Source organism: Panthera leo, chromosome D1 (genome assembly GCF_018350215.1).
Source record: "Panthera leo isolate Ple1 chromosome D1, P.leo_Ple1_pat1.1, whole genome shotgun sequence".
NCBI classification, from domain to species: Eukaryota; Metazoa; Chordata; class Mammalia; order Carnivora; family Felidae; genus Panthera; species Panthera leo.
This window is the reverse complement of record NC_056688.1, coordinates 95538876-95546382: the sequence shown is the minus strand read 5'-3', so window position 1 is coordinate 95546382 and position 7507 is coordinate 95538876. Positions and strand designations below refer to the sequence as shown.

Genomic DNA, 7507 nt, shown 5'->3' with positions numbered 1-7507 from the left:
CTTTATAAAATATTCAACAAATCTAGATGGCTCTGCAAGAATTTTAAAGAAAAGGAACAGCCACTTTTCCCATCCTTCTCCATCTTTAATATCTACTTCTAAGAGTCAACCACTTTTGATTCTGTCATGGACTTCACCTCATTTTTTCTAAGTTAAATTTCTAATTTTGAGATAACTATAGATTGACATGCAGTTGTAATATGGAATACAGAGCAGTCCCATGTACCCTCTAGCCAGCTTACATCAACAGTAACATCTTGAAGAACTTTAGTAGATACCACATCCAGGATCATGACACTGAAATAGCCAAGATACAGAACACTTTATTGCCACAAAGATCCTGTCTGCTGCCCTTTGGTAGCCAAAGTCACTTCTCCCCTGTTCCCACCGTCTCTTGCACCTCTGGCAACCATGAATCTGTTGTCCATTTCTATAATTTTGTAATTTCAAACAGTTTATATAAAAGGAATTATACAGTATGTTACTTTTGGAGATTGGTTGTTTTGAATCAGCATTATTCTCTGAAGATGGTTGTGTGGATCCTTTTATTGCTTCTTTAGCAGTATTTCATAGTTAGATGTACTACCTATTCTCAGCACTTCTTATCTTACCTCTCAGTTATGTATCCACATGTGGCCCCTGCATTTATTTTTAGAGCCAATATCATTTTTCCTTTATTCCTTCCTTTCTTCTCTGTCAGTGCCTGTTACTCATCTTCAGAATAATGTGGTCTTCTATGTTTGCCTCCTGTTTTTCAGTCCATTTATTTGTCATGGCCCCAACAATTGAAGTTACACTCTAAGAAAACAGAGAAGGAAATCTATAAATTTTCCTTCCACATAATTTACCTCTGGTAGTGCTTTCATTGTTGGGCGCAGAAATTCTTTTGTACATTTGCACAGACATTTGAAGAATCATAAGTGATCCGAGTTAGCAAAAACACAAAGAAAAGTCTTGGTGGTGTGAAAACTTTGACTCAGCTATTGGAAGTTACCTCTGGGCAGGGCTGCAGTACAGAGAGAATCTTCCAGTAATTAGTATGTTTCTTTCCTTTGCCATTTGGGTTCTTATGGCCTGTTTCTTTGGAACCCCCTCCTACTTAGCCCCACACAGAATTTCTCAAGGCCACTGGTAGCAGTATGAATCAATAAAAGAGTCTGATATTCCCTATTGAAGACCCTAAACAATTTATGGGAAAGAACTGCTCTTTCCTATTTTTTAAAATTGAAGTATAGTTGACACACAATGTTACATCAGTTTTAGTTGTACAACATAGTGATTTGAAAAGTCTGTATGTTATGCTGTGCTCACCATCTGTCGCCCTACAATGTTATTAAAATGCCATTGACTCTATTCCCTGTGCTGTACCTTTCATCTCCATGACTTATTCATCCAAAACTGGAAGTCTGTACCTTCCACTTCCCTTCACTGATTTTGCCCATCCTCCCCTCCCTCACCTCTGGAAACCACCAGTTTGTTCTCTATATTTATGGGGCTGTTTCTGCTCTTTTGTTTGTTTTATTTTTACATTCCACACATAAGCAAAATCATATGGCATTTGTCTTTCTCTGACTTACTTCTCTTAGCTTAATACCCTGTGGGTCCCTCCATGTTGCAAATGGCAAGATCTCATTCTTTTTTATGGCCGAGTAATATTCCATTGTGTGTGTGTGTGTGTGTGTGTGTGTGTGTGTGTGTATGTATGTGTGTGTGTCCATTTATCAACAGACACTTGGGTTGTCTGCATATCTTAGCTATTATAAATAATGCTGTGATAAACATTGTGGTACATATATCTCTTTGAATTAGTGTTTTCATTTTCTTTGGGTAAATATCCAATACTGGAATTGCTGGATCATATGCTATTTCTATTTTTAATTTTTTGAGGAACCTCCATACTGTTTTCCACAGTGGCTGCACCAATTTACATTCCTATTAGCAGAGCTGAAGGGTTCCTTTTTCTTCACATCCTCGCCAACATCAACATAGTGTCTTTCACATAGTAAGAAAGAGCTCAATAAATACTTTTTCTTTTGTTTGATGTATTGTTGATTCATGAAAGTTTGAATGAAAATGATTAATTTTTGGGGGGCGCTTGGATGGCTCAGTTGGTTAAACATCCACTCTTGATTTCAGTTCAGGTCATGATCTCATGGTTTATGAGATCAAGCCCTGTGTTGGGCTTTGCACTGACAGCACATAGCCTGCTTTTCTCTCTCTTTCTCTACTCCTCATCCCACTCGCATGTATGCATACTTTCTCTCTCTCTCTCTCAAAATAAATAAATAAACTTAAAACAAAACAAAAACATGATTCAGATTTTTGAGTTCAGCTGTTTCTGGAGCTTTGAGAAACTATTTTTCATATTTGCTCCTTTCTATTTTTTTTTTTTTAAACTGACATTTTGCCAAAGGGCTTGGTTTGTGCCATCCTTTCCCTTCCTAAAGAAGAGTGGACTGGGAATCAGAAAGCCTATTTTGAGTTTTGTGTCCATCATTTACTAACAGAAAAGTTTTGAACAAGTCAATTGATCTATGTAAAACGGTATTAGTGATTATCAGGCTGGTAAGCAACCCAGAGGCTAGTCTTCTCAGCATTTTTCTGACACAAAGTAAAATATTGTCATTGGCTATTGTGAGGGGATATGGAGAATAAAATAAGAGAACTCTTTCTGAGTGTATATATAGAGTTGGATATTCCAGAAACATGGACACTGATATTATTCTTCATTTCATGGGTTTTAGGGCCCCCATGAACAGATCTTTGATATCTTTTACATTAATTATCCCCCAAAAGTTGCCATATATTTTCTTCTTTTATAAGGAAGAATCCCTTCATGTATTTGTTGCAATTAAAAATTCTTTTGGTTTTCCTGAAGAGCTCTGGGGATATCCCTTTTTCTTGGAGATTTCATTGGAGTGAATTAATCTACATTCAAGCAAATTTAGAGATTCAATTACATAATAACCTTTAAAAGGATAATTATGTTCTTTAAAAAAAATTTTTTTTAATGTTTACTTATTTTTGAGAGAGACAGAAACAGAATGCGAGTGGGTTAGGGGCAGAGAGAGAGGGAGACACAGAATCCAAAGCAGGCTCCAGGCTCTGAGCTATCAGCACAGAGCCTGACACGAGGCTCAAACTCACAAGCTATGAGATCATGACCTGAGCCGAAGTTGGATGCTCAACCGACTGAGCTACCCAGGCGCCCCAAGGATAATTATGTTCTTAATGCCTTTATTTTTGTTTTTGAGGGAAGGAGTACAAATTTATTAATATGTTTACATGCACAGGAGTCCACAGGAAAGAAGTGAAACTCAAAGAGGTGGTTAGACTTAGGAGCTTATACACCATTTTCACAAAGCAAAGAGGGTTTGAGCTTCAAGGAAGTATAAGTTATGGGGAAGTAATAAAGAAACACATGACAGAACTCATGAGAGATAAAGGTTATTTTAGTAAGGTTTATGCAGACTCATTTTGGTGCTGACTCTGTCTCTTGCAAGACAGGTTGCTTTCCTCATCCTGGTACAGGAGGATGGGGTGATCTTATTTTCCCTTTACAAAGAAAAGGAAATGCATGCCCTACATGTAGCAGAAAAGAGGAGGGCAGAGAACTCTTCTTAATGCTTTTACATTTGTTGTCAGAGCTGATTTCTAAACATTCCTTTTTTTCTTATTTTTCATTTTTTAAATTTTATTTTTATTTTTTAAAATTTACATCCAAATTAGTTAGCATATAGTGAAACAATGATTTCAGGAGTAGATTCTTTATTGCCCCTTACCCATTTAGCCCATCCCCCTCCCACAACCCCTCCAGCAACCCTCAGTTCTCCATATTTATGAGTCTCTTCTGTTTTTTCCCCTCCCTGTATATTATTTTTGTTTCCCTTCCCTTATGTTCATCTGTTTTGTCTCCTAAAGTCCTCATATGAGTGAAGTCATATGATTTTTGTCTTTCTCTGACTAATTTCACTTAGTATAATACCCTCCAGTTCCATCCATGTAGTTGCAAATGGCAAGATTTCATTCTTTTTGATTGCCGAGTAATACTCCATTGTATATATGTACCCCACTTTCTTTATCCATTCATCCATCGATGGACATTTGGGCTCTTGCCATACTTTGGATATTGTTGATAGTGCTACTGTAAACATGGGGGTGTATTTTTCATTTTTTTAAGTTTGTTTATTTTGAGAAAGAGAGAGAGCAGACAGAGAGAGAGAGAACGAGCAGGGGAGAAGCAGTTGGGGGGATAGAGAGAATCACAAGCAGACTACACGCTGCCAGCATAGAGCCCAGTGTGGGGCTTGAACCCACAAATCATGAGATCATGACCTGAGCCAAAACTAAGAGTTGGATGCTTAACCTACTGAGCCACCCGGGAGCCCCTCTAAACATTCCTTTTCAGTTTGGCCTCTGACTCTACACCTGAGGATTCCTTTCCCCCTTTGTGATGGATGGCTGTCATTATATATAAGGCATAATTGATACCCCCAGGAAGGCTTTGGGACACCAAGAGGCCTACCACATTGGCCATTAATATAGATTCTTCAAGATGATGGACTGAGTAAGAACAAACATAAGGAATGGTGATGAAAATCAGTTGTTGCTGAAATGTCAAACCTAGAGGGAGGTTCACTAGGCAACGATCACTTCTTGAAAATCAAATTGTAGGGGAAAGGGATTAACGTTTCTGCAAAACCTATCATGTGCTCAACACTGGGAAAAGTGCTTTAAATATATTCTTTCATTTATTCTTCACATTAGCACCATTTTATAAATGAAGAGTTGAAGCTCAGAAATACTGATTACGTAGCCTGTATAAGATTGCACTTGTGAGGGGCAGATTTGAATACAGATCTCTGAATCCAAAGCTGATGACCTTCCAGCAGGACTTGCTGCCTTGCAATAGAGGAAACAGGTTCACTAGGATATGGAGTTGGATGAAGATGCTGATTCTAGAGGGAAGTTCTGGAAAGATGGCCACATGAACCTAACTCTCTTTTTTGTTCAGTATCAGTCAAGTCCAATAAAGCTTCTGAGTCAACTAGTTGGGGTCTGCGTGTTGCTAAGTGGAAATGAGGCCACAGGCTCCATGGGAGTCCCATTAGAGTGAACTGGTACAGGGTTTTCTGCTCTGTTGGGCTAGGCACATGTCTAGCTGCTGGTGACAGCCCTGAGGCAGGGATTATGAAATGGGGACACTGAGGAGAGCTTGGCCCAAAGACATGTGTGGGCTTTAGGAAGACATTTGATGTGGCAGGTCTCCATGAGACCTGAGATGCCAAAAATGTGGGCTTAGTCATCCCTGTCCTTGAGAAACAGGGAGGCTTCTACAGAAGACCATTTTGACTTCCTCCCCTTGGGGACTGCTACCTGCTAGTGTATTCTAACAATAACACCTGAGTCCCAGTTATCAAGGAAAAAAATGACACATGTTCAAACCAGAGATTGCAAGATCCAGCAGAGTACACAGAACACAGCCACAAATAAAGCTGCTGAAGGAGACATGACAATTTGGATGGAAAAATAAGTGCACTTAAAAAGATTCAAGTGCAGCTTGAAAGGACTTTTTGAAGCAAAAATCACTTTCTTTATCCACAGATGAGTTAAGGCAAAATGACTACTATTAAGACAGAAATAGCTGGCCTGGAAGAGCAATGGAAGAAATTTCTCTCCAAGTACTGAACAAAAACGTTAAGAAAAGGAAAATAGAGAAAAATATGAAAGGTATAGAGGATAGAGCCAGGAAACCTAACATGAGAATAATAGATGCTCTAGATTAGTAGAAAAAGGCAACTCACAAAGCAAACAAATAATAAATATTTTTCAGAGATCAGGAAGGCCTAAATCTACAGACTGACAGGACTTACAGAGTTGCAAAAGCATTACTCAGAATTTAGGTGTGTATGTGTGTCTCTGTGTGTGTGTCTTAGTCCATTCAAGCTGCTATAACAGAATACCACAGACTGGTATAACAACAGTAATTTACTTCTCACATGCTGGAGGCTGGGAGTCCCAAGGTCAAAGCACTGGCAGATTGGATGTCTGGTGAATGCCTATTTCTTGGTTCATAGATAGCTGCCTTCTCACTGTGCCTTCACATGGTAGAAAGGGAGAATTCTGGTCTCTTTAACCTCTTATGACAGCATTTATCCCATTCATGGGGGTTCCATCCTTATGACCTAATCACCTCCCAGAGGCTTCCCCTCCTAACATCATCACATCTCTAGCTCTATGTATATGTGTATGTTATAATATGTTTATAAAGCAGGGGACTGCAAGGTTTAAGATAGTGTTTTCCTCATGTGAGTGAGGCAATGGACAGGATGGAGAAAGAGTACACAGTAGATCTCTTAAGTTATTTTGAGTTTTTCACTTGAGATGAAAGTGATTCCATAAAAATGTTAGGATTGTTTGTTCTAGCTCTGTGAAGAATGCTGGTGTTATTTTGATAGGGATTGCACTGAATATGTAGATTACTTCGGGTATATCGACATTTTAACAATATTTGTTCTTCCAGTCCATTAGCATGGAATATTTTTCCATTTTTTTGTGTCTTCCTCAATTTTTTTCATAAGTTTCCTATAGTTTGCATTGTATATATTTTTCACCTCTTTGGTTAGGTTTATTCCTAGGTATTTTATAGACACCAAATAGCCAAAGCAATCTTGAAAAAGAAAGCCAAAGCTGGAAGTATCACAATCTAGGACTTCAAGTTGTATTACAAATCTGTAATCATCAAGACATTATGCTACTGGAACAAAAACAGACACATAGATCAATGGAAAAGAATAGAGAACCCAGAAATGGACCCATAAACGTATGGCCAACTAATTGTTGACAAAGCAGGAAAGAATATCCAATGGAATAAAGACAGCCTCTTCAGCAAATGGGGTTGGGAAAACTAGACAACAACATGCAGACAAATGAACCTGGACCACTTTCATATGCCATACACAAAAGTAAACTCAAAATGGATGAAAGACCTAAACGTAAGACAGGAAGCCATCAAAATTCTAGAGGAGAAAGGAATCAAAAACCTCTTTGATCTCGACCACAGCAGCTTCTTACTCAACACATCTCCAGAGGCAAGGGAAAAAAAAAGCAAAAATGAATTATTGGGACCTAATCAAAATAAAAATCTTCTGCACAGCAAAGGAAACAATCAGCAAAACTAAAAGGCAATTGATGGAATGGGAGACGGTATTTGCAAATGACATATCCGATAAAGGGTTAGTATCCAAAATCTATAAAGGGCTTATCAAACTCAACACCTAAAAAATAAAGAATCCAGTGAAGAAATGGGCAAAAGACATGAATAGACACTTCTCCAAAGAAGACATCCAGATGGCTAACAGACACATGAAAAAATGCTCAACATCACTCATCATCAGGTAAATACAAATCAAAACCACAATGAGCTACCACCTGACTCCTGTCAGAATGGCTAACAGTAACAACTCAGGCAGCAACAGATGTTGGCGAGGATGCGGAGAAAGAGGAT

The 7507-nt window shown here is 38.4% G+C and overlaps 1 long non-coding RNA gene across 2 annotated transcripts; it reads right to left on the bottom strand.

The window, feature by feature from the left end:
* Positions 1–298: 298 nt before the first annotated feature.
* LOC122200873 lies at positions 299–6113 on the bottom strand. 2 transcript variants are annotated; one of them, XR_006193959.1, is made up of 2 exons: positions 5993–6113; positions 299–798 (listed from the first exon to the last, which is right to left on the bottom strand). It is a non-coding gene; the product is annotated as an uncharacterized LOC122200873 (long non-coding RNA). The 2 variants fall into 2 exon arrangements; XR_006193958.1 differs by having other exon boundaries at positions 6000–6113.
* Positions 6114–7507: the final 1394 nt, after the last annotated feature.